Genomic DNA, 26,558 nt, shown 5'->3' with positions numbered 1-26,558 from the left:
GCACGGCCGACCTCAGCTAGATCGTGGGAATCTCGGAAGACCACAGTGCGAACTGCCAGTACGTCACATTCACGCCAACGAGGAAAGTCTTATTGCTCACAGGAGTTCATCTCACTTGCTGTAAAGAAATACATGCATCTTTTAAGTGAGTTTTCTGAAAATTCAAGAGATGCAAAAGCTGACAAACAAAAATGTGTTTTAAATTTGTCACCAATAATTCCATCCTCTGAAGACAAGTCCTGTAATAATGTTGTGTGCCTAACTCCTGTGATTTCTCACTTGCTAGGATTTTTGTAAATTTTTTTTCATCTAATTGCAATTATATATCTTTAAGATTTTATTTGTTTTTTTGAGAGAGGGAAAGGGAAAGGGAAAGAGAGGAAGAGAAACATCAGTGTGCGGTAGCCTCTCATGCACCCACTACCAGGGACCTGGCCTGCAACCCAGGCGTATGCCCTGACTGGGAATCGAACCAGCAACCCTTTGGTTCACTGGCTGAAGCTCAGTCCACTCAACTATACCAACCAGGGCTAATTGCAATGATATTTTACGCATTATTTTTTCACTTCATTTTTGAACACACATGTTTTAAGTGCATTGTAAGCACAGTACACCATAAAGTGAGCATGTCACATAAATATTTATCCCATCAAAACTGTTTCCAATGTGAAGGTTATAAAGAAAGCTGAAATGAGCATCTTTCTTTATAAAGCTTCTCTACAGTCATTTTGGATTATTTTCTTACAGATGAATACCCATAGGGAAAGTTCTAGGTTGAATGTCAGGAGCACCTTCAAACGCTGAGGACCTGCTTTACAGGAGCATTTGTGTGCTGTGGACTGACGGGAAAGACCCCCCGGGGCCCCAAAGCAAGATCAGAAGCTCTCGGCAGCTTTCACTGGGCGGCATCGATGCACACAGCTCCTAATTTCCTTTCTCACAATCCAGGACATTCTCTTTCGGCCTCTTCCTCCAAGGGCCAATCACTTTGCTACAATCACTTTGCAGCAGAACCTCACGGCCAACAAAAGAAGGGGTGGCGGGGAGAGAGAGAGACACTGGAAGGGAAGAAATGGGAGGGAAGGCAAGAGAACAGGAAGGCAGGGGAGAGGGGAAGAAAAGAAGAGAAGAGACCATTTGCTACTACTAATTTTAAGAAAGTTAACATATTTTTCTCCAGATATTGGCATTGTCACAAGTTGAGACATCGGCATAGTAGACACTTACCAATTTCAGCTTCATTGGCACCCAGCCTCCTCTCCCTACTGTACTCCCGGTCTCCCATGATGGACACCCCTGAGAGTGGGGGTCCAGGTGAGGAAAACCGGCCCCTCATTTGAAAAGGAAAGGCAGCCATGGTTCTTGTCAGCCTGGGTTGGGTTAGCAAGAGAATGGTTCAGCAAGTTGACAAACAGTTCTGAGATTTGGATTTTGAAAGAATGATATAGTTGCGTGGGAACGAAGGTCATTGTCATCACCATGGTAGCCTGAGCTGGACAGCCCCCATCTCTGCTGGCACCTCTGCTGCAGCCTTGGACGGTCAGCTCTTCCCAGTGATTGTCCCAGTCCTGTCGCCTTGCCCCCTGAGCCCCGATAACCCCTGAGCAAGTTTGTCTGTCACCTGAGTCAGCCCAAGACGGCCTTCAGTGTTGGCAAAGAATGCTCTGCCTGGGCCCAGGGGCAGGGCCGGGCTACATTTAGGATTTTGGACCTAACCTTTATGACAAGGGGAAACTACTGTGGGTAAGAACTCTTTCAGCACAGGAATAATTAACCCGGGGGTGATGGAAGCCTGGAGAACAAGTGGGAGTGAGGGAGAGAAGAGCGTTGGTGAGAACAAGAGGCACAGTGCCCGCAGCACCCACCCCCCACCCCAGACAGTCACACCAGGGCTCAGGGCTGTGTCACTTGAGCATCATAAGAGGCTCTTGACACCAGGGACATAAAGACCAGGGACTGAGAGGCTGCCACTGTACCCGCCTGGAAATAATTACAAGGATGGATGAGGGTGCCAGGAGGGACACATTATGCCACTTCTCTGTAGACTGCATTTTGTCCAATTCATGGGGCCACAGAGAATGAACAATCTGATGCCAGTCTGCCCTTCTCACAGCTCCTGCCCCTCAGTGCTCGTCCCCAACGTGCTAGACAGAAAGAGGTCACCACAGTGTGGGGCCACCCCTCCCAACTTCAAACAAGGGTTCCCTAAATTCCACTGAGGAGCTTCTCCTGCCACTCTGGGTAAAAACGTAGCTCCCCAGCTCTGCCCCAGGGATCCTGATTCAGAGGGTCAGGGGCGGGACCTGAGGATGAAGTTCTGCCATATGACCTTTGCCATCAAGTAGCTTGAAAAACACCGCTTTAAAGCCCCTTTCCTGGTCATCAATGGTATCACCCGGAAGAGGGTAGTGTGAAGGCCTAGAATAGTGATTCTTGATTTTGCACGCACCAGAATTTCCCAGAGAGCTTGTGAACATACAAATTACCGGTCCCACCTCCAGAGGTTCTGATTGAGAAGGTCTTAGGGTCTGAGAATTTGTATTTCTAACAAGTTCTCAGGAGATGCAGAGGCTGACAGTCCTAGACCGCATTCTCAGAACTACTGACTTAGAAGAAACACAGTGCCCTCGGTGTTCAGTCATTGGAGTCAGGCCTTGGTCATGATCAGTCACCACCCCCCCCGAAGAAAACCCTCTCCCAGTCAACAGCAGTCAGGGCAGGACAGGGGAATCTCTACCAGAATTAGATACCCCGAGGCATCAGAGACCAAGCCCCCTCCCCAGTGTGTTAGAAAATAAAATTTGGGATTCTTAGGGTGGTCATCATCTACTCAGAGATCCAACCCAAATCTTAACCTCTCCAGACTGGGCAAAGAGCGAGGTCAGAGGTGGGAAGGAGATGAATGGCTGCTCAGAAGTGATATTCCTACACCAGAGCCTCAGCAGACCCTAGGCAGAGGCAAAGCAGTGACCCAGAAACCCTAGGACCTTGGGACACATCCCCGCATGTTGGGGAGAGGACCCCTGAGATGTGGGGACCTCATGCTGGAAGTGGTGAGAGAGTGGGGACTGAGGACTGTTGGCAGGACCAAGCCAGAGCTCCAGGCCCCAACTGGCTGTGCTCTGGGGGCACCGACACCCACAGAGCTAGGACCACAGAACGCAGTGTGTAGCACCTCCCTTCGGGAGGACCTGTCCAATGGCAGGCTTGTAAATGCAAAGTTCTCGGCACTTTTTACAAAATCACTTTCAGTATTCATTCCAACCCAATGAGCAGGTACCATTACACTAACTGCTCCATCCCTTACAGCCCAGGAAACTAGGGCACAGGAAAGCCAAGGATCCTGGTGACCTCGCAGGGTGAGCACTCTGTGGAGCCACATTTCAAAGCCAGGCCCTCTGACTACAGAGGTGGCAGCCTCCACCTCGACGTGCCCCTGCATCTCCTTAGCAGAACACTTATTTCTTAAGTATCTGCTGCCTTCAAGTCACTATTTTAGCCACTTGGGGTAGGAACCAGAGAAGAACAATGATAATGCAATAAAAAAGACCCTCTCCTTGCCTAGAGAAAGACTACAATCTGGTAGGAGGGACAGCCCATTCACAACCAACTCTGAAACAGGCAGATTGCAAATACGGTATCTATGTCCAGGCACAGGTTATAGGGACACAGAAGAGAGGACTATGAAAGTAGGTGACAAGTCTTGGACATGGTGATACAGGAGGTGAACCTAGGCCCTCAACACACTGCAAGCAAGATAATAGATAGATAGATAGATAGATAGATAGATAGATAGATCAGTGATAGATCCCTTCAAAGTCGGTTGTTGAAAGAGAGTGTCTTGGAAGAAGTAGCAACTGATTCTAAGGCTCTGGCCTCATTTTCTCAGCTTCTCCTTTGCTTTGAATCTCTCTCTGGTTCCCCCCATCACCATCCAGCTGGCCTCAGGGAACAGTAATCTTTTTCACACACGCTGGCCCAAACAGAAAAGACCTTTCCATTAACTCCTCCACTGTACAGCTGAGGTGAGGCTGGAATTAGAAATAATGAAAATCAATAGGCCTCTTGCTAAATGCTCAGGAGAAGAAACAAGAAAATAAACAGTCTTATAATATCAGAACTTGGTCCAAGAGGCTGCACCATCTAACATGGAGCCCTTTGGAAAAAGAGCTTCATGCCTCGCTTCTCCTCCTGGACCCTGGTCTCCCCGGGCTTGGCAGGTACTATTTTCATCCCAACCTGTGACCTGGACTCCTCAAAGTCTAGACGAGGAGATGGAGAATTACTGTCCTTGGGGCTGGTGGCTGTCCTCTCCGGTGCAGCCTCCTTTGTTCTGTGTCACCTCTCCTCCAAGCACTTGGAAGTGATTGACTCTCCTCCCTGGCCTTCCATTGCTTTATGGACTTTCAAAGAATAACATGGCTACCTCGTCTGAAATCAAGTCTGGGTGCTGCCATCAATTAACTGCGTCAATTAGATCTAGACATTTAACCTTTCTGAGTGTCTGTTGGTAAAATTAGGGGTTTGCATTAGTAGTTAGCATCGTCCCATTTAAGATCTCTCTATAACTCTAGGGCCACCCCTGAGCATGAATCAAGTTACTCATAGCATCTGTTTTGCCTCAGCAGTAATCCATTAAAGGGAAATTGCCTGAACCTGAAAGATCAAGTCTAAGATGAAGGTCCATGTCCCTAAGCTCAAAGCTCCTTTTGATTGTAAAGCTCAAGCCTGAGTGAGCAGGACAGCAGATCCTGAATTCCTGATCTCTATATACACACAGTATTTCAAGTGCATTAGGACTAAGGAAGTCCAGGAGTCCTTTCTGTCTGTGGCAAGCTCAGCTGCATGTAAAAATAGCACGGCGGGTAAAACCCAAAATACCCGGTCATCAGCTTCTCCCTCAGGCCCAGTGCCCAGGTTCTGAGCCATCGGAAATGACCAGCAGGAGTCAAGTTAGCCTCATGCACTTTCCCAGGAACTACAAGCACTTTCCCAGGAACTACAAGCCGTGGGCTGGGGTCCTTCCCCAGTGGCCTGTCCATACATGTGTGCAAGTGACTCATAGCCACTGGTAGTTCAAGTTTCTTTTTATACGTGAAGATGTGCCTAGAATTTAATATGACGATGATCAGGACACAGCTCACGTTCAAAGAAGAGAAGACCCCCCCCCCGTGGGAATCTCAAACTGCTTGAGGTGACCTCACTGACATCAGCAATATCTACTGTCGTGTCCAAGGTCCCATGACGGGCTGAAGGCTTTTCACCACTAAGCAGCCTAGAGCACTGGATGCTTCCCCTTTGCCAGGGGGTCTGGGGGAACCAGACCTGGAAAATAGAGATTAAGCAGAACCAAGCTGGAAACGCCTCCCAGTGAGAGTACAGGAGAGATGAGGACTTGGAGCCCTGAGTTGATAGAGGACCAAAGCCAGGAAGCCAGGAGGGCAGGAACCAAACACTCGGGCCTTGGTGCAGAGCTGAGGAGCCCAGAAGGCAGAGGAAGAAGAGAGCTGGGCTCTTGAATGAGACAGATGAGCAGGTTATCCTGGGCAGACACTAGATCAAAAATCTGTTGTCTGAGGTTGGATACTAGGTGGCCTTTTAACATCCTAGTGATGTACACGGCACTCATCTAAGTTTCTACAAGTTGACCCAACCAGCAAAAAAAAGTGAAAGACAATGGGTGTATTTTCTGAGCTTCCTGATGTCACTGGCTCCCCACTGAACTTCGTTTCTAACCCCCCCCCCAATTTCATGGAATATTAGTTACATGTTGCCGAGTAACCAATTACAACAAAGTTAGCAGCTTAAAACAACACATATTTATTGTGTCACATGTTCTGTGGATTAGGAGTCCAGACCGGAATGTGTCGGGCTCTCTGCTTCCGAGTCTCATCTGAAAGCCACCATCGAGGTGTGGTTCAGGACTCCCTTTAAGGTTCGGCTGGGGAGAGACGCTCTTCCAGGACCACGTGACTACTGACCGCATCTGTTTCTTGCAGGCTGTAAGACTGACTGTCGTTGAGGAGCTACCTTCAGTTCTGTGCCTTTTTCCAAAGGACAGCTCACAACACGCATGGCTTTCTCATATCCAGAGAGGGAGGGTCCTGTAGCCCCAGCGATGTTACAACCTCAGGTCACAAAAATGTGTACATGCAGTCACATCAATTCTCTCACCTGTACCACATCCTAGTAGCCCGATGCAAGTTAGAGGACTCGCCCACACTCAAGCAAAGGGAATTAGCAACAGCGTGAATCCTGGGAAGTGGAGGTCGTGGGAGCCAAGTCTGTCACAAATAAATAAAGATGCTCGTTGGCAGTGCATCCCAAAGCTACTCTTCTGTTCTCTTGGAGAAATTAAACAGACGAACCACAGTATGTGACATAGTTAAGTGCAGGCTCCTGGACCAGACAATGGGGCTTGCTAATCATGCCAGAGTTGATGGGACAAGGTGGTTTCTCCTGTCTGTTGGCTTGTAGCTGAATTTCCATTCCTAAAAATAAAGCCTTTTTTTGTCCCAAACAGACAGGACCTATGACCCAGGTGAAATGAGGTGGAAAACTCAACAAGGAAAAGTGTTAGGGTCTATATTTGGGTACCCTAAACCCACTGCCCAAGTCGAGGCAGAGCTTGGTAACAAAGGCTGGTGAACAAGGCTTAAGGGATTTGGTTGACTCACTGTGAATCAGCAGCGAGGAGCAGCTGCCAAAACCAGCAAAGGCTGCATTAGCCTCCGTGTAATTAGTCCAGATGGAGGAACAGTCCAGAGGAGAGGGCCCTGTCTCACCCACGGCGCTCTGTCCACCCGTGCAGACGGACTCTAATCCCACACCCCACATTCTGGGACAGACACGGGTGGAGTGGAGCCCCTGCAAAGGAGAGCCCCCAGGAGGTTGAGGAGGCTGAACCACGGAAGATAACAAAACGATGAGGACAGGAAGGAATATTTAATCTGTACAGGCAAACTCCTAAAGTGGGTAGCAGCAGTGTTTTAAAACTCTAGAAGACTGTCTTACAGATGAGATATTTGAATTTTTATACGAGCCCAGGGAACGGGACCCACATGCACAATGGAAGCCCTGGAGGATCAGATTTCCACTCAGGGGGACAAGTGTCCCAGGAGGCAGAGCTACCGTAGTGAAGGACAGATAGGTATCGTTGGAGGCCTTCATTGGGTCACTTCGTTCCTCAACAAACGGTTACTAGTTCCTACTGACTGACAAGCACCAAACTATACAGACACCCATCAAAGAAGGTGTCTTCTCTGTCTTCAGCATGTGGCCCCTGAATGAGACAAGTGAACACACAATTTCAATGACAGACTGGAAGTAACCAGCACGCCCCAAGCCTCAGGCACTTATTTCTTGCTCATGCCACATGTGACTCCATGTGTGTTCTCCTTCTGAGAACCAGGAGAAAGGAACTGGGGGTGGGAGAAGAGAAATAAAGCTGGTGGAAACTTGGGATGCCCGAGAAAGCATCCCCTCAGGTAAGGTTAATCTGCTCACATTTCATTGGCTGAAGAACATCACATGGCCAGTCCCAAGCTCAATGGACAGAGAGGTGCAGTGGTGCCACAGGGGGGCGCTAGACAGCAGTAGGCAAGAATGAATGCCCATGGAGGAAGCAAGAGCAAAATATCTGAAAATAATATGGTTTCCTATAGTACCGTTGGAGACACCCTGTGAGCGTTGCGAGGGCAGGGTTTTGTGAAACTCTCCAAAAGAGATTTCTTGGATGGACAAGACCATCATCCTGACAGTCTTGGGGCCAACCACCCTCCCTTTCTAAAATCACCCTTGATGCACACACCCAGGGTTGGGCAACAGTCGGTTTACAGTTGTAATACAAATAAAGAATATGATACTTAATAAATTATAACACAAGAATAAACTCTGTTTCACATCTTCACAACTGTACACCTACTTCTGCCTGTGCCTGTATATACTTATTAATGGGATACTACATTTCAGTGGGAAGGACTGTAAATTAGTTAGCTCTGACCTAAGTGGGAAGGTTTCCTGGCTTGCCTGGGGAGAGAAGCAGAAAAATAATATAGAAACTTTCCATATGGGGAGGGAAATCTATAGACATTTCAATAAGGTAAATGCAATTTCACAGTGGAGAAATCACAACCGTGAAGAACTAGGTTAAATCCAGGGAAGAAAAACAGTGAATCAAGAGAAAAACGTAAGAAACTGAATTTAAGTAGGGGACCTAGATGGACCCGACTGGTGGCTGTTCTCCATGAGGAATAACAAAGGAAAGGCTCTATCCCTTTGGGTTGGGAAGGCCTAAATGATGCCTCTCCTCAATGCTCCCCTCCTCAAAAAAAGAATTTATTTAATCTGTCTGTGAAAATTTCACACATGGAGGGAGTGAAAGCAGGCTGACTACAGTTTGCGTATTTGTTTGTTTTTGAGAAATCCTCCACGGCGTGGGCAGCGTGAGCAAAGCCATTCCCCACAGGACATGAGAAAAATGGCCCCCTTTCTCCTAAGCGCGGCTGGCACGCCAGGGGACTTAGTCGGACGAGGCAGAAAGGGGCACTTAGCCTAAAATACTTCACTGCTCCCATTGTGTGCCCTTTAATTTTTAATACACTTTATATCTGGGTTCAGAGAGGTTTTGTTTTTGTTAACCTACTGGTTCAACCTCGTTCTGTTAAAACTTTTGGAATTAATATGCCAAATGCCAACTGCACCATGCAGTGGCCGTGAGGTGAATGCATTTCCAGTAATGTTCGGTTTGAATGCCACCTCGCTCTCCACAGAGGGAAAGAACAGTTTCCAGGTTTTAAAAGCGGGGTGGTGGTGTGGAGAAAATCACAACAGCCATTGCTCCACAAAGCTACCCTTGGGGCCCCGGGTGGACACCATTAGGGGTGACTATGGTGGGTTCCCGTCCTTCTGGGTGTGAGAAGTCACTGTTGTCCAAGGCAAAGCCTGGTGAAGGGACATAAGGAGGCCACTTTAGACTTTTGTGTCCATGACCTGCTAGCACTGTGATCTTGGCTCATAGCCAAGACTCAATAGTGAGAGTTACTGAGCTCCTGCTATGTTCCACATAAGGTTCTAAGCGAAGCATTTATATGTAACGGCTCATATCCTGTAACAACACCGTGTAAGAGAGGCAGTAATATTCTTCCCATGCTATAGATAAGAAAACAGAGGCAAAGGAACTTCCCCTATACAGAAAGATCTTCCATAAGTCAATAGCAAAATGATAAACAGCACAATACAAAAATGGGCAAAAGACATAAATAAGCACTTCACAAGAGTAGATCCAAATAGTCATTAAACCTAAGAAAATGTGCGTAATTTTGTTTGTACAAAAGTCCAAATTAAAACCGAAATGACACACCAATGTACACTTAACAGAGTGCCTAAAATTAAAGGCGTGATGCTTCCAGTTGCTGGGGAAGAGGCAGAACAGTGGAAACCCCCGTGCTACTGGTAGGAGTGAGTGGCCTGACCTCTTTGGAAAACACTTGGGCATTAACCACTCAAGCTGGGCACTGGCAAGTCCCGTGAAGCGACAGTCCCACCCCCAAATGTAGAGCAAATGTAAATGTCTGCACTTGTGCATCCGAAAACATGCACAGGAGCGTTCACAGGAGCATGACGTGGGAAGGCCCTCAGGTGGAAGCAACCCAAATGCCACCGACAGCAGGGTGCCTGAGCACCTTCAGCGTACGACACAGCGTAGCACCGCTCACAGCGACAATGAACTTCAGTGAGCTCTGAGCAGTGTGAGTGGCTGAATTTCACAAACAATGCTGAACGGAAGGACCAGGCACAGAATACTGTACGATCGCATTGAAATAAAGCACCAGAGTTTGCAAAATTATATTAGTTTATAAGAAGCATTGATACCTGATCATTTTGAACATAAAATGCTTTTTGTTTTTTCACATAAGAGCTACATTGTCTGAGCTTCCGTGTATTCTGTGAAACACGGAGCACTACCATAAAGGAGAAAAACCTATCTCCAGTTAGCCCCTGTGAGTGTCATTGTGAACCCTCTCATAAGAAAAGTATATAAAAAAAAATGGGGAAAGAGAGGCCTCTCAGAGCTTTGGCTCTATTTTGAATCTGGAATCAAACCAAGGCTTACAGAGGACAAGGCGGCCCTGTCAGTTTTCAAGGACAACAGAGCCACACTCCAGAGGACTCCAGTGGGGACTCCATGAGGAGAGAGCTGCTAGAACAATCACACGCGGCCTGTGGCTGAGAGTTCGGGGCAGGACGCGAGCGTGTGGGCACCGCGGCCCAAAGGCTGCCTTGACCTTTCTTGTGAACAGAAGACGAAGCCCCTAACAGTGATCAGACTGAGGGGCACTGTTTCTGTTCCTGCACGTCCGTGAGCTCCTTCAGGTAAGAGGTTCCATTTTATTAAATGTAATACAACACACAATTGTATATATTCAATGCATTTTCATAAGCCTGTGCCCATGTACCTACCACAGGGCGCATATGAGGAGGCTGAACCTCCCGGTACCCTTGAGCGAGGCCAAAGGAGAAAAGCAGCAAGGCATGCCCATGACAGCACCAGTCACCCTTACTCCCCGAGGACCTGGCACCGGGGGGAGCCCCGACTTCCCACGGCTCTGAAGCATTCCCACACTCAGCAGGGTCCAATGATTTGGACAAGGCGGCCACGTCAGGCCTGCGATATTGCAGTTCTTGCAACATGGATCTGTGTAATTCGGGGCAGAGCTGGGCGGGGGTCGGAAAGAAAAGCCGTGCACCGTCTAGAGCTGTTTACCCAACACAACGAAGGGACCGCTAACCTGGTTTGTGCCGTGGCATTGACCACGCACACTTGACCTGAGCCAGTGAAGCCTTCATCCTCTGCGATGTCCTCATCAGCCGGGGTCCAGCTTCTCCCTCAGGGGCAGAAGACCCCCAGACGCCTTCGAGGCCTCTCCAAAGTGGTTTCATCGCTTTTGAAGTCAGAAGAGAAGTGGGCTTCCAGGTCTCAGAAAATATTTAAATAAATAACAATATGTTCACGTTTACCTCAATGCTGTTATGACATGGAGTTGTCAGTGAACTTATTTATTTTGGTGAAGGACAGGTGCCCCAAAGGCAACTATAACTCCACCCAGTAGATCAGAGACATGAAGGGGATAAAATCCTGTTTTCAGAAAAAAGCATCAAGCAATCATACGTGGCCGGACCGTTTTCAACGACACGCAGGTAAAGTTGGGGGACACAGGCCAGGCAGGCAGGGGAGGCATGGGATGGGTCAGCTGAGTCAGGAGGACCCACAGTCCTTCACAAGCCACACGTTTTGGGGAGATATGACCCTCATTTTCCCTCTCACAAGTCTACTGCTCTAGCTAATGAGCAAATCAAAAGAAACAGAAAGAATTCTAGACCTCAGTGCCATCAAATTAGGGGAGTTCATTGAAGACACCACTTTTCACACAGTGCAATCATGGTCTCTTTGTTTTGGTCAAAAGAGTGAAAAAATTTTTTCAAACCCAACTCCCCCGCCCTCCTCCCCGCACCCAAACCGTTCTCTGGGCCGACCATGGTATTTCTTATCTTCTCTCACCGGTTTCACACACAGTCTCGTCCGTGAGGACGGGCAGCACAATTACCGTTCAACAAGACGCATTGAGCTTCCCACACAACAAGGGCCTTTTAAAACTGCACTTGACTTTCCAGGTGATTCAGCAGGAGGAGCCATTAGCGCACCATCTAAATCGGGACTTGGGAAGTTTATTAAAATTCAATTTTTAACCTGATCCCCATTTCCTCTGCTTATAAAAAAAATCCCACTGGACTGCTTCATATTCATGCTCTTAACCTGAAGGATTCAAACGGCCATTATGGGAGGAAACACTTTACGGAGGAGCCCCACAGGCTGGAGTTACGGATAAAATCACGCTGAGCCCAAGCAGGGAGAGGGACTGTGGTCTGCCTGGGAAGCAAACTCTCTCTCCTTCTCCCCCTTCCCCCCTCCCCTTTCTCCTGGTCTCCCGTTTCCCTCACATACCTGTGGGGGGCGGGAAGACAACCAGAAATAACGAAAGAAAACATAAGCGAACTATTCAATCTCAGAAATCACTCCAGTAGAAGTTTAGCTTTTACTTGGATAAACTACCTCCTACCCCGGTGCCCTAACTACTCCCCCACACACACTGATGCTATGGCTTTGAACTTCTGTGCCTTGTTTTTGCACAGTGGAGAAATCGCAGCTTCTAAGAAGGCTGGTGCAAGGACAGAATGGGCAACTCCTGTGACGCGTTTTGCACGGCACCTGGCACAAACACCGTGAACGCCTCTCAGCGGGCGTTAGGAAGGATTGGTGCCCAAATCCATCGGTCAGTTGCTTTGTTTCCATTTCACTCTTTCAGCCTTTGTCTTCTGCAGAACGGGGTTTGCAACCTAATTGACATGCCGGTGAGTTTGGGGAGTAAGAAATAGGTGTGGGTGTTCATCTTGTTTCCCCTTGAGATCTGATTTTCTGCGCCCTGAGGGGAGTGGTGATGCCCCAACTTTCCAGGGGGGCTGGCATAGTGCTGAACACAGACTAGGTGCCCAATAAAGGCTTGGCATGTTCGAATATAGGCAGTTTAGAGGTCACCGACTAAAGCCCTCTCAAGTTCCAGTTGATGACACTGAGTGAGAGGGTCTGGGGCCACACTCAGAAGAGTGACGGCCACACTTCCAGTTGACCACCGCCCTGTCTCCTACGAAACCCCTTTCTGAAATGGAAACATGTCCAACCTGAACCGTGACTCTTTGGGGGAAGTTCAGTTTAGAAAACTTTTTTGGGGGGAGAGTATATTATGTTTCAGACACCATGCAAGATTTGGCAGAGATAACTAAATCACGGTGCCCAAGTTCAAAGCCCTTCTAACCTAGTGGGGCAGACAGATCTCTAAGCAGATCCTTTCAATAAAATGTCCAGGCTCCAATACAGCTGAGTTTCAGTGATATGAAAATGCCTGTAAGGAAACCTGTAACTCCTGTCTCCAAGAGGTCAAGGAAGGGGGTTGAGGAGAAATGACAGAAAACTAAATAAGAACCCAAGAGCCAATTAATACTGTCTTATCTATCTAAGTACAAGAACACCGATCGCTGATCAGTGAACGCTGGCTGAAATTAAAGAGCGTGAGAAATGAAAGAGAGCTAAAATCCCAGTCTGCAAATTCTCGTCCCTCGCCAGACCCGCTGGGAGTCCCAGGTTGAGTGTGAAGCTTCTGACAGAGGCCCAGCAGGGGCTGCGGCAGCTGGGTTCCAGCTCCTTTTCGGGACTTGTCGTGGGGCACTAAGCAGGTCGGGGAACCTGTGTCTGGCTCCGTGGGTGCCAACCCCACTGCCAGCCTCCCTCCGCATCCGGCAGATGAGTTGTGAGGCTCACGCGCTGGGCACCAAAGCACTGTCCACTCTCGTGGCAAAGGCATCCCAGCGACTCAGAGCGTCAGGGCCTCTCCCTGTTTACAAGGACTCGTATGTGACCTGCATTGGGCTGAGCTGCTGGTGGGAGCCTGGGGACACCAGTCGTGCACAAGGGTTGACCTTAGACAAACATTCCACCTGGAACAACCTCCTACGTGATTTGATGTGACTTCGTAGAATGGGGGAATGCCCTCCTCTTAAAGCTAGTGTCAACATAAACACCACGACTTTTCAACGTGGGGCTTGAGGTTGACTTTTAAACCTTCATGTATACACACATACATAAAATTCATATATCTATCTTAAAAACAGGCATGTCAACAGTAGTCTGGCTGGAAGACGTCGCCAGAGTCATTAAAACCCCTAAAAGCTTACTTTCCAAAATAAGGGTTGTTGTTGTCGGCCTCACTGATGTGTCTGCCTTTGGCTTTATCAGATAGCCGGAAAATGCTGGCCTTTGCGCTGCTTCCTGAAGGACAGCCAGGTGCATGACTCTAGGGAAGAGGTCACTGTCCTCTGGGTATACCGTCCCTTAGGTGGGAGAGTGTCCTTAAAACTAAACAAAGTTCATGAAAGGTTTTCAAAACTCAAGGGACATGTTCGAATTCTTCCACGTATTTATGTTCCAGTATTTAAAGTATGGAAGATCTACTGAAATCTCATCTTTAATAATAAAAAAAAGACTGTCCTTTGACGTTCCTTTGGCATTTTTTAAAAAACACATTTGCTGACCTGCCTTTGCAGTGACTTGCTTTGTTCTGGGTCAGCAGGGGAGCGGGCAGACCCGCGTCCCCCAAGGGGAGTCCAACCCCACGCCCCTGGACATCTGAATTTGAAGTTGAACTGCTGAAAGCCGGCCGAGTTCTCACCACCAAATCCCCCACCTCCCGGAACTGGGGGAGGGGGCGGGCTGAGGGGTGGGGGGGGACCCTGCTTAGTTTCAGAGATGACGTCTGCAGCCCGGTGCACCGGCAGAGCCGAGCTGAATTTCCTGCGCTCTCCCGGTGCGTGTCCTCGTCCTTTGCTGCCCGGCTCCACGCCGAAGGGAGAGGGCGTGTTCCATGGCGACCAAGAGCGCTCGGGAGCGGGCTCCTCACGCGGATGCCGGGTCCCGCTGCCCTGCCGCCGCCGGCGTCCCAGCCCCGCCGCGGTGTGAGCTCGAGAGGATGGCTCCCCCTGCTTCCCGAGCCGCGCGGAGAGATTCGGAGCCTAAGGTAGGTCACCTGCCGGGAAGGGAACGCGCGGTGGGGACGCAGAAGGGAGGGGCGCAGGTGCCGGGCACCTTGCGGGGCTGCAAGTGGAGGAAGAGGTGGCCTCGGGGTTCGCACCTGCCCTTTCCTAGCAGGGGGGAGGGAGCAGACCGGACGCCCCAGGTTTGCAGCAAAGGCTCCGTCACCCCACCCACAGCTGGCCCCGCCCCCCTGGCCGCGCCCGTTCCGTCACCCGGCGAACTGAAACCCCGGGAGCCGCCGCTCCAGGTGGGCGGGGCGACTCCGCCCACACCTGTCAGCCGCAGCCCGGAGCCCGGCAGGGCCCCGCCGCCGTGGGCGCCGAGCGGCGAGCGGAGCACCCGGCGGGCTCGGCTCGGGGCAGCGCCGGAGCAGGCCGGGCAGCAGTGGGCGCTCGCGGTCTTCCTCTGCCCGGCGCGGTCTCCCTCCGGGCCCGGCCTCCCGCGTCCCCTCCTCCTGCCTCTGCTCCTCCTCCCGCTCCTCCCCTCGGCGGGACTCGGCTCCGAGGCTCCCGCTGGCAAAGTCTCCAGCGTGCGGGCAGCCGCGAGCCGCCGCCGCCGCGGACGGGTCTCTGGGCGCCCGCTCACCTTCACCGCCGCCTGCCTGGCGGCGTCCCGGGGCTCCCTCCGCCTGCGGCCCGTGCTCGACGGCGCTGCCCATGGCCCAGCCCGAGAGCCGACTTCGGGCGCCGGACCGGCTGGACCGCGGCGCCGCTCAGGTGAGTGAGGCGCGCGCGGGGCTGGGGCCACCGGGCTGGGGAGTGGCAGGACGTGGGGCGATCGAGGTGGCCCGATCTGGCGTCCTGGACTTAGGGCAAGAGCAGAGGCCAAGGTGAGTCGGGGCCGGAGCAAATGTAGTGGATGCAGGGGAACGAGGAAGGGGAGACTCGGGGGTGTCCTGTGCTCCTCAGCTCCTGCCTTGGCCCCCCACGCCCCGGCTCCGCAAGCCCCAAGGGACTGTTTATATTTTGCGGGCAGGGGAGGTATCTGGGTCTCTCACTCTTAGTGGATTGGAAGTGAACCCCTCGCAGAGTCGGAGGTTCCATCTCGTCCACCACGGCTCCCTGGTATCGTGGGGAAAACTGGAGCGCAGAGCGCAGCGCATCCCGGGTACCACTTGGGCTGGGAACTGGGGCGGGGACGCAGTTAGCAAAAAGTCAGCCGGTCCAGGGAGCATCCGGGGTAGAGACGCCTTGGTCTAGTTTGCTTCTGCATTGAGGGGGAGCGGGGAAGAGATGGGGCATTTCCCCAGGGGCGGGGATGCTCGGGACCAGAGAGACTGCGGCTCCCGGCCTCACAGTGAGTAACCTCTTTCCCCAACGGCAATTGTACACGGTCCTGATTTTTCCTGTTACTTTTTATCCCCCCACCCCACTTTTTTTCCCTGCCACTGTTTCTATTTCGAGCACCGCGGGTGTCAGCAGCGGGTGAGGGCGAGGGGAAGTGGGGCGCCAACCCGCGGTGGGAGCGCGTAGCCCCAGTTCCGAGCGAAGGGCACCCTCCAGGAACCTGGCATCTCCAGGTGCGCTTTCCGCGCCGGGCGACACAGCGCGCACTGCTCCCCCCCTGGCCCCCCCTGCCTGGGGAGCCTGAGCGCGGGTTTGGAGAGTCTGCGACCGGATGGGGAAGCCGGGGGATCAGAAGCCGGGGTGCAGGGCGCGGGGTGTGCTCCGCGCCGCGGTTGTTGCCGGTGCTTTATGTCCTACACCTTTTGGACTCGCCGGGCCAGGGTCCACGCTTCCTCGCGCACACAGAGACCCCTCTCTCCGGAGGGCAAGCGGAGTGGGCACCCTTCCCCCTCGGCCCCCTACTTTGCAGGACCAGTCGCATCCTTGCTTCGCCTTGCACGAGTCTTGCTCCTCCCCCAGCATTATCCGCCGGCTATTTTTATCCGGTCCTTGTACGAAGATGCTGGGAGCCGGGGGGCGGGGGGGGGGGGGGGCGATTCTGGGGAGGCGAATCCAAATCCACTGTCCTCGCGCTGAGCTCCCAGAAGCGGTCCCTTGCTAGCAGGGAGCAGCCAAGGCATCGGAGAGGAGCAGAGTGCGCCCGCTCCTCCTCTGGCAGCCAGAACTCGGGGAACCCGGGTACCACCGGCTCCTCCGCTGCGCCGCCCGCCGCTCTCCCGCGGAGTCGCTCCCTGGACCTGACCCCCCGCCGGCGCCAAGGCTTCGGTGCTCGGCCGGCGTCTGTAGCTGCCGCCAGTGCGCACGCAGGATCCTTTGGGTCTGACTTGGGCGTTTTCACTTGGCCGCGAAATCTCACCATAATTTATTGAAACGCAGTTAGCAACTTCCACTCAAGGGTTAATTTCAGGAGTTACATCTTTTTTAAAAATATATATAAAAAGGAGGGAGAGAGAACCCAACTCCTGCCTTCCTGCGTTTCGAAAGGCCATCCTTGGGCGCTGGGAATTCTTATTTTGCTTTCCGCTCTCTCCGTGACCACCGGGCGCAATGACAATAAGCCTGACCTAGTGAAATTCTGGGCGGTGGACACTTCAGCTGCAAATCTCCGCCTTAGGCTTTGCATTTCCAATTGCTTAGACGTTTCCCTCCCAGAGGGTTGCAGGAATTACGTATTGAAAGGGACCCGTTGTGTTACATAAGGTTCTCCCCAGCGCTAGGCGGAGAAGGATCAAGAAAGAACCCTTTCCAGGAGTCAGTAGGTCCCCTAACTCTTTCGGCAGAGTTTGACAAGGCTGACAACTTCGTGACTAAGCACTCCCAAGTCCGCGGTTAATTAGGACAGTAGCGTCCAATGAGGACACCTTCCTGAGGCTTCTTGCGCGTTTTTCTGGGCTATGGACCCAGGCCAGGGCTGCCTGGTGTACGTGGCACTGTAGCTTTAAAATGGGAGATTTTTTTTTTTTTTTTTACTTGGAACACTGGTGAGATAAAGTGGTGCCTTGAACTTGAACGATGGCATCAGAAGAAACCCAGGGCTCTTTGGCTCTGGTGCAAGTGTGCCTGGTAGGACGCCTCAAGTCCAAGGGTCTAAATGTCTTGCACCGCACAGATGCCCAGGAACCCTTTCTCCGGATTCCGCAGGGCAGCTGGGCTTTGCATTCTGGTTGTCAAAAGAAGACATTCTCTTACTGGAAAAGTACTGAGGTCTTTGAAAGGAAAAGCAATGCGGAAGGTTTTCGTTTGTTTGTTTGTTTGTAATTAAAACGTGATGGTGACTAGAAAGGGTCTTGGAAGATGAGCTGGTTGGTATAAAATTGCCTGACCCGTGCCCACTGCCTTTCCCGGACCACAGCATCCACCCTGAGTGGGGCATGCCCACTGTGAGTACTACTGAGCCGTGTTCCCTCTGCCGAGGCTGGGGTTTGCAGGGAGGAGCAGTCTTGATGTCTTGATGAGACTGAGCCTGTACCCAGGGTCCTGGCTCCAGCTCCAGGCTCCAGGCCACGCCTCTCCGCCAGGGTGCTTGCAGGAGAGACTGTTGTGGAGGGGTGAGGAGTTACAACTTCCTGGCTGCTGGTGGGAAAGGCAGTCACTTCCCAGGTATCGTGGAAAGCCATACCTTTCCGGCTGGTGTTGCAAAAGACCTGGGTAGTTCCCCACCACTTTGCGGTAAGTGCCTCTCTTCCTTCAGATCTCACTGATGGCCCAGGGCCCTGTAGCTTGGCTGCCCTTTCCCAGTCGGGGGTGGGGGGGTGGGGGGGGTGGGGAGGTGATAGCTGAATCTGGAGGCAGCTTCTTTCCCCGGCACCCTAAGCTAATGAGGTTTCTCTCTCTGAACCCCAGATCCTCTCTCTGCAAGACAGAGACTGGAAGATTGTTATTAGAAAGTGAAAAAAAAGATGCATGTGAAGGGCATTTTGGAAATTCCAAAACTCTGATATCAAAAGGTCCAGGGTTACCCAATTTGCTATCCCTGCAAATGTCATTTCGTCTGTTTTAATGTTAACTGTAGTTTCTGTGTGTCTGTATGAAGTACATCGAGTGATTGAACGTGAAATGAAGGGGAGGCTGTCACACAAGGCTCCAGCAGCTCCTGGTGAGCACTCTGCCTGAAACCCACCCGCACCAGGCCTCCCTACTTCTCAGAACCATTAGTTTCTGAGTTTAGGGTCAGAGTAAAATGCTTTAGAGGTCTTTTTTAGCTTAATGCATTTTGCACATCTTAAGAAAATATAGTTTCAGAAGAAGAGGCTTGCTATTGATTAATCGAAAAAGACAGGAAGTTGCAGATGAGTGTCTCCACTGGGGAACAGTGACACATGACCAGTTTCAGGAGATGACCTGGGTGTCCCTTTCATCAGCATAAAGGACTGGCCCTCAATCGCCTTTTCAGCATTGCTCAAAACTCGTCCCCAGGACATAGTTCAGTGCCTGGCACTTAATGGAGGATTGACAAGCATTTCTCAAATAATGAGCAGATGCTGGAACCAAACCCTCGCAGAAACCCAGTGCTGGGTGCAGGCGGATGGCATCCTTTCTGCTTTGCAGAATCGGAATCCGCAGATCAGAGAAGTTCGTTAATGTCTGGAGGTAGAAAGCATCCCAGATTGGAGCTCAGGTCTGTCTGTTCTCGTTCCATGCCCTTCCCTGCCTGGTGCAGGATGGCCCTCTCCCTCCCTCCGTCACTTAGAGCCCTCCTGACCCACGGAGCACTTCCGAGTTTGGGGAGGTGCCCAGCATCCAAACAGCCCTCTTATTCAGGTGGCACAGCCCTCCTCTCACAGAGAGACTTTCTGGTGGGAGGTGGGGCTCTGTCTCCTGGCCCATCCCTCCAGGCCCTGAGCTGGGGCTCTGTTGGTGGTCTCACCAGGGACCTGGGATCTTGAGGGGCCAGCTGAAGGACACAAGGGCACCTTGCCGATTACTGTGAGTCATGAATCAGGTGGCATGTCCAGCAGCGTGGATGTCCCAGGATGCCCCAGGGGTACAGTTCTCATGTGTGATCCCGGCATGGTCCTTGGTGTCTGGGTTCCCTGGATCTTTCTCAGTGTGCAAGCCCAGGCTTGCCGCCTCTCATCCACTCCTGGGGGTAACCCACGGCCTCCAAGTCCATTCCCTTTCTCTGTGAGTTGGCCCGATCTACAATCAGCTGACGGCTCTCTGGGCCTGGCTCAGAAGTGAGGCATTCTCAGCTCCTCCCTCCGCCCCTGGGGAATGCGCCCCTAGCTTTTTCAGGCCGTCAGAATAATACTTAGTGGGCCACAATTTGTCAGTAGTTACGGGGAACCAAGAGAGTTCTAGAAAAATGAATACATTCCTCTTCCAAGGAATAGCCTGAACACAACAGAAATAGATCCCAGGAGGCACCTTTTCTTTTCCCTCCAGGCTGCGTGTTTTTTGGTAGCTTTCCAGTAGGGGTCGCACACTCCAGTGCATTTCAGCGGCCAGGCAATTAACAGCCTTGGAAGCCGGCCTGGGGCCCTGGCCGGGGTAAAAAAGGGGTGCCGAGGCTCGGACCCAGCACGGGGGTTACCCGTGAGACCTCAGGCCTGGTGTTGCCAGAGCTGTTCATTTGTCTGCTTTGAAGAAAGGCTGTTAGTTCACAATTTTCTGTAGAATCTGTTGACTTTTCAGTACCAGCAGCTAATTCACTATTTTTAAACAATACCACGTGGGCCATACGAAACACCTCCGTACGTAGGCCTCATATTTGTCCCACAGGCCCCGAACCTATGGCTTTGGGGGGGGGGGGGAGTTAGAGAAGAAACCGGTTGCGATGTGAAACTTAGTGAGGTCGGTTACCCGGAATACCAAGGCAAGGACGGGTGTGCGCGGAGCGGAGCGCGGACAGTGTTCCCGTGAGTTAGCCTTCGCGTTCTCAGCGCGTCGGTCTGCGACGCCCCTTCTCTTCACCCCAGTGAGGGGTTACCGCGATCAAACTTGTTCTTTTAACACGTGTTTATTGAATGGCAGCCGTGCACCGCCTGCTGGTCTGCTACTGGTGAGGCTACGCGGAGTGAGACAGGCGGGAATCCTTGCCCCGCGCTTCTCTGCCAGCGGAGGAGACAGGTCCAAGGGAGACTGGCCAGTGACACCTGTCCTGTGGTAGACAGTGACGTGCCCGGGGTAGCCGGTCGGCGGAGGGCCATGGGATGGCAGGGGGCCGGGGTGAAACCAGGGGCCTCAGAGTTTAGCCTCTGACTCGGTACAACCGAGGTCAAGCTTCATGATCCAACATGAAAGGTTTTCCAGTGTGGGAGTTTGGATGCTCGAGCATATTCTGGGAGTCATTATCATGGGTGGACCCCTGAGCACAGGTATTGAGAGCTCGCCAGGCACCAGGCACTGGATTAAGTGCTAGAATCCATTCACGCACAAAACCAGCAAGGGGCAGGCCTCAAGGAAATCATGGACCAGCACGAAAGATGCTGATACGTGATCACCAACACGTAGGTAACTCAGGTGAGCGAGGAGTGTGGGAAGGAGGGTGGAAGTTGACGCTCGGAACTCAGACATTCAGCATCTTCGACCTCAAGCGTCTGAGTTGTGCCAAGTTTAGGTCCGTGCTCCTCAGCAGGCTTGAACCCCGGCCTTACCATTAGTGAAGATATTTTGAAACTTTAATTTCTTTACCTGGCAGAGACATTTTGTATTATTACAAAAATTTGTATCGCAAACAAAAATGAGGTATTTTAAAAACGTGTCCTGTGTGTGGAATGCACTTGTGCCCTTAAACCCCTAATACACACTGTCTCCAGTGGGCCCCAGGCTCTGTCCTGGGGTGCTGTTGCCGGGGAAGATGTGATGTAGAGAAGGGGAGACACAGTTCTCCATCCTGAGGGGCAGTGGGCCTGTCAGGTAAATGGACAAGGTTTCATGTGGGAGGGGTAAATGTGTAACAATTGGGCAGACCTTTCCGTGAGAACCCACCCCCTCCAACCACCCATCCATTGCTTTCATTGCCGCCGTTTCTCCCAGGGCGTGCTTTGGTTACAACACTGCTTACCCTCTTCCTCACGGGCTCCTTGCACAAGAGGTGCCCTCGGGCGCAGGGTCTGGACACGGGTGCTCGTTTCTCCCACCAGGTTCTGGAGCACTGTGTCTGCTCCAGGAGTTAGTTGCTCAGGAAATAAACAGGAGGAAACATTTCGGCCTCAGGGAAATTTGGAAAGGCCTCCTGAGGGGAAGAAATATGGAAGGAAAGAGAGAAGCATGGAGAAAAAAAGCCAAAGGAGGAAGATCGAGCGGAGTCCGAACTGCTGGCAGCCCCCAAGCCCTCGTTAGGAACTCATTGTCCATTTCAGGGGTCCCCCATGGGGTCCGCCCCGGTGAGTAACTGCCACATGGACACAAGCCTTCACAGCGTACATTCTGTCCATGCAAAAACAGTGAAACCAATAGAAGAACAATGAAAAAAGAATAAAGAGAATGACAATGGTCAGTCCATACGTCTATATCGTGTGGTAACACCGGCTGTCTCCTCTTCCCTCTGTGCACAGTCTTTCACGGGGGGTGGAAGCTCTTAGCATCTTCATTTTTTAAAAGATTTTATTTATTTATTTTTAGAGAGGGAAGGGAGGGAGAAAGAGAGAGAGAGAGAAACATCAATGTGGGGTTGCTGGGGGTTATGGCCTGCAACCCAGGCATGTGCGCTGGCTGGGAATCGAACCTGGGACGCTTTGGTTCCCAGCCCGCGCTCAATCCACTGAGCTACGCCAGCCAGGGAGCATCTTCATTTTATGCTCAAGGAAACTGAGGTCTGGAAGGGAAGCAGCTTTCCTCAGACCCTCACGACGCAGGCTGCAGAGCCCGGATTCAGGGCGGAGGCTCTCCACCCGCAGGGCGTGAAAGGCGCAAGGCGGAGACTCCTGAAATCCCTGCAGGACCCAGTGGCCCACATTTTCTGTGAGCGAAGAAACCTATTTAGATTTAAAACATCGACCTCGGTCTCCTTGTATTCATCAAGAACTTCCATTTCAGCACTTCCCGGGCTCCATTTGGAGTCTCGCTGAACTTCCCCTAGAATTCCTGCAGATCCGGTGGCGGCATAGGGTGCGGTAGGTGGTTTTATGCAAATGCCCTCACTCTTTGGTGTAGGAGAGCACCTCGGAGCCCTGTGTCAGCAGTTCAAATACAGCGGGAGAAGGTGGATTGCAGATGCGGCCGGAATGAAAGGGAATGAAAGGCGAGCTGGCGGAGCTGTGCTCAGGAAAGTAAACACTTCAGCGGCAGCGAGAGAAAGCGGCTGGGCACCTCCTCTGCAAAACTTGCTTGCTCTGTACTTAAATTATGTCTTAAACCAGGTTTTTTTTTTTCTCCAGCGTCCTGGGTAGGAAGGAGGGAGAAGGTGTCAATTACAGATTTCCAGATTTGATTTTGGAGTTATTCTTGTGGGGCAAAGCACGGCTTTTGAAGTCACATCTGTCTGAATCTCTCATCTCCTGCTTACTGACTGTGTCATCCCGAGGAATAGACAGGCTTTCTGTACCTCACTTTTTTTTCTACATTCTAATGAGGATTAAAGGAGGCTTCCCGTGTAACACGTTTAGCACAATGCTCAGAAAAACTTACAGTCTTCTTGTGTGGAGCTGCCAGATTTACCAAATAACTATGCAAGACACCTAGTTAAATCTCAATTTCAGATAAACAACACAGAATGTTTCAGAATAGGTATATGCCAGACACTAAGTATTAAGAAATTACTTAGTTTATTTTCTGAAATTGAAATCTAAGTGGAAGTCCTGTATTTTACTAAGTGTCCATCCCTATTCGTGTGGTAACAGTTGTGAGCAATTAGTGAAAGTTCTAGAACCCTAAGAAGCTAGAGAGGAGAGAGTTCAGTGACCTTGAAGGTGAAATGACTTAGCCAGGGTCTGGTCTGAGGAGCAAAGGAAGCATTGCTTGCTCTGGTGGGCTGACTAACAGAGTAAACCAAGGCAACCTTAGTTTTGGCTGAAAGCAGCAAAGGATTGTGGACCCCATCAAACTCTTCAGTGCCTTGAATAAGTGAGCCATATTTTCTCCCGTGTCACGAAGGCACGCCCAGAGTACACCCAACACCCTTTGGAAAGAAGGTATTTCAGACCCGTGAGGCCACCAGGTCAGCGTTCAGCCCACTACAGCAGCCCCCCTCCCCCGCCCCCCACCCGCACTCAACACAAACATGGCTGTAGGGCTGGACTTGGAAGGAAGGAGCTCACACAGGGGCCCCACTGAGCTCGCTGAAGGGGTACTTTGTGCTTTGAAAACTCACACCTGCAATTGCCCCCTCCTCCGACGGACCCAAAGCTAATAAAACCGTGAGAAGGCCTTTCAGACCAGCTCCTCCCGAGGAGACGACCTCAGGGTGCACCCTGAGACCAAGCTGTCCCCCGAGAGTGCAGGCGTGTGTCGCTCGGGGGACAGCTGTGAAAATGGCATGTTTTCACTTCAGGTAATAACCTGGTGAGGAACTGAATTAACAACGCTTTGGTTGCATGCGAGCATTTCCAAAGAAGGACTTTGTGTTTTCTTCAATAGTGAGAGCCGCCTCATGCCGAAATAACCAGCTTCTGTTGCATAGAACATTACTACCCACTCCTCACTTAATCCTGGCCGCTCGTTCAGATGGACTGCGGACCAGAAAGAGGGCGGAGCTGCCTGATGGTTAGCGCGCCGGCTTCGCCAGCCAGAGAGACCTGGTTAGGGTCCTCCCTGCCACTTTCAGCCAAGGGGAGTTACTCCTCATCTCCAAGCCTCAGTTTCCACCTCTGCAAAGTGGACGCAATTAAAATTATAGCAGAAGGTCTCTCAGTGCACCTTGAACCAAGTAAGTTATGTCAAGCATTTACACAGCACCTGGACCACAGTCAGCATTTTTAAAAAGGATGCTATTAATAAGGTGGCTAAAGCAATGCAGGCCTCTAGCTGCAAATTCAGTGTCATGTTGTAGAGACCTGTGGCGGAATCCTATGCACCGTATTCATGGGGGAGTGTCTGAGTTTTTTGCCCCCCCCCATTTTTAAGTCTTAATTAATATAATTCAAGCAAACCTCATGATTTCATTTTCTGGGCCAAGAGATTAGAAGCCGCAATGTAGAAAAGGCCTGGAAGAGCTGTTTGGGGAAGACGCAAGATACGAAGAGAGAAAAGGAGGGAGGGAGAGAGGGCGGGAGGAGGACACCACAGAGGAGAAGACAGGGCAGGAAAACTATTACACGCGGACGGAAGAATCTGAAGAACGTGGGAATCCAGCGACATCCCGTGGCAGGGCAGTTTTCTGGAGTCCCTCGTTAAATCCCCAGATACAGAAACGCCGTCATTCAAGTAAGTCCACACCCTCTCGTTCTCCCGAGGCTTCTCAGGACTCCGACTTAATGCCTGCAACCTTGAGGGAAGGTCACAAAGACAGGAATGGTGGAATGGCAAAGAATATGGCCTGTGATCTAAAAGTGTTCTCTGATGGCGTAAAACCACAGACAAAAGCTGAAGACAAGGGAACTGAGTGCCATCTTGTGGAGGGACTGGCCACCGTGCCCCGGGTTGTCCTCCTCGGACTTCCAGAGGGCTGCTCCTCTCGGTCTGGTTTTCAATGTCTGTTGATTAGTCGTCAGTCCTTACTGGAGAGAGTGCCAGGCTCCCGTCTTCTTTCCCGGCTCCGCCCTGTGACACGCTGCCCTCCCTCCTGGCCATCCCCACGCATGTCACAGGACACAGCTGTTCCTGGGGCGCGGAGCCTCTTTGGGGCGGGGGCCGTGAGGAGCCCCTGGTGACTCAGCGCCGGAGAATGCCTTCTGCGCCCCCAGGGTGTGCACCCTTAGAGGTATTTGACCTTGAGGAAGGGATCTTGTTTTCCCGAAGCTTGGATGCCTGGCCTGCTGAAGGAAGTTACATGGCTCACGGAGTCTGGCTGGAAGAATCACAGTTTATCATGCGCATCCAGCTCCCTTCGAGGGCCTGGTCCCAAGTGTCTGTCATATGCAGCACTTAGTGGTCCTCATGAGCTTTTCTCTCTGATAAGCCTGAATTTGTTTGAAAAGGAGATCAAGAATGTCACTTAGGATCTAGCTGTGGAGTATGGTCCAGTCCTGCCAGTCCACTTGGTGGGCGCTGTCCAACCCAAGAGAGGACCATAGTGTCCCCAGGCAGCCCTCTCCACCTCTGCTCTAACGTGGGAACAGAGCGAGGGTGGGGCCTCTGCCTGCAGAAGATTTCCCAGTAGGCCCTGTTACCCAAACCCTTGGTCACATGCACACAGAATGACAGAAGAGGAAGCTGAGGCACGCAGACCTTTGAAACAGTGCAAGAAGGTGGTTAGGGGGACACGGGAACCCTAATTGATCCCTCTTGCTTCTGAGCAACTATTTACGCTCATGCTCACGTATTGCATTTGGCGGCTAGTCCTGCTCAGCGTCCTGAGCTCTGTTCAATCGCCATCCTCAGCTGAAACACGAACCTCGTTTTCTTCTGGTTTCGCATTTTTCTCCTCCCTAGCTTCATAACTTTTACAATCACTTTCAATCTGCAATACAGGTGTGGGCAAAAAAAAATAGGCTTACAGTTGTTCATTTGGAAAATAATACAATAATTAATCAATAATAATAAAGGAATAAGTCTTGTTTTGTGTCACCTACTTATGCCGACCCCTGTATTTACGTTAATCTCTCCCCCTGACCTGAGCAAACTTTGCAAAACTAATCAGGTCGCTGCTCTGTCCCCTGCTGCAGCAGGTCCCATGCAGCCGCATTATTTACCGAGTCAGGACTCTCTCCACAAGAGGAGAGCTGAGCCCTGACACGCCACTTCCTCGCCACATCCCCGTGGGAAAGGTTACAACTCCTCCAAACCTTGAGTTTTCTTCGTGGTTTTTAGGGATGTACTTTTAGACACTTATTTTATGTTTCGTCTGCTTTAGTGGGTTAAAAGGTAGGAGGATGGGGACATTTGAAACGATCAAACCTGAATGAGTACCTGGCGCCCACGAAATAATTGTTGAATGAAAATCAAGCACCGAGGACCCCAGCACCGTC

The 26,558-nt window shown here is 51.4% G+C and overlaps 1 protein-coding gene and 1 long non-coding RNA gene across 3 annotated transcripts in view; both read left to right on the top strand.

Annotated features, from left to right (window-relative positions):
• The first annotated feature begins 1,307 nt into the window (after window positions 1–1,307).
• On the top strand, window positions 1,308–11,856 carry LOC118499056. Its single transcript, XR_004901557.1, has 3 exons — window positions 1,308–1,452; window positions 4,946–4,952; window positions 10,837–11,856. It is a non-coding gene; the product is annotated as an uncharacterized LOC118499056 (long non-coding RNA).
• A 2,489-nt stretch (window positions 11,857–14,345) lies between these two features.
• The window catches only part of HS3ST1 (heparan sulfate-glucosamine 3-sulfotransferase 1), a 28,671-nt gene continuing 16,458 nt past the window's right edge, over window positions 14,346–26,558 (top strand). The window contains exon 1 of one of the 2 annotated variants that reach the window (XM_036018799.1): window positions 14,346–14,627. The gene's annotated coding sequence lies outside the window, so the exon portion shown is untranslated. Of the gene's footprint in view, window positions 14,628–15,081; window positions 15,361–26,558 lie in introns of those variants that run through there. The other variant, XM_036018792.1, reaches the window with a different exon arrangement.

Source organism: Phyllostomus discolor, chromosome 1 (genome assembly GCF_004126475.2).
Source record: "Phyllostomus discolor isolate MPI-MPIP mPhyDis1 chromosome 1, mPhyDis1.pri.v3, whole genome shotgun sequence".
NCBI lineage: Eukaryota > Metazoa > Chordata > Mammalia > Chiroptera > Phyllostomidae > Phyllostomus > Phyllostomus discolor.
This window is presented reverse-complemented; position numbering and strand designations above follow the sequence as displayed.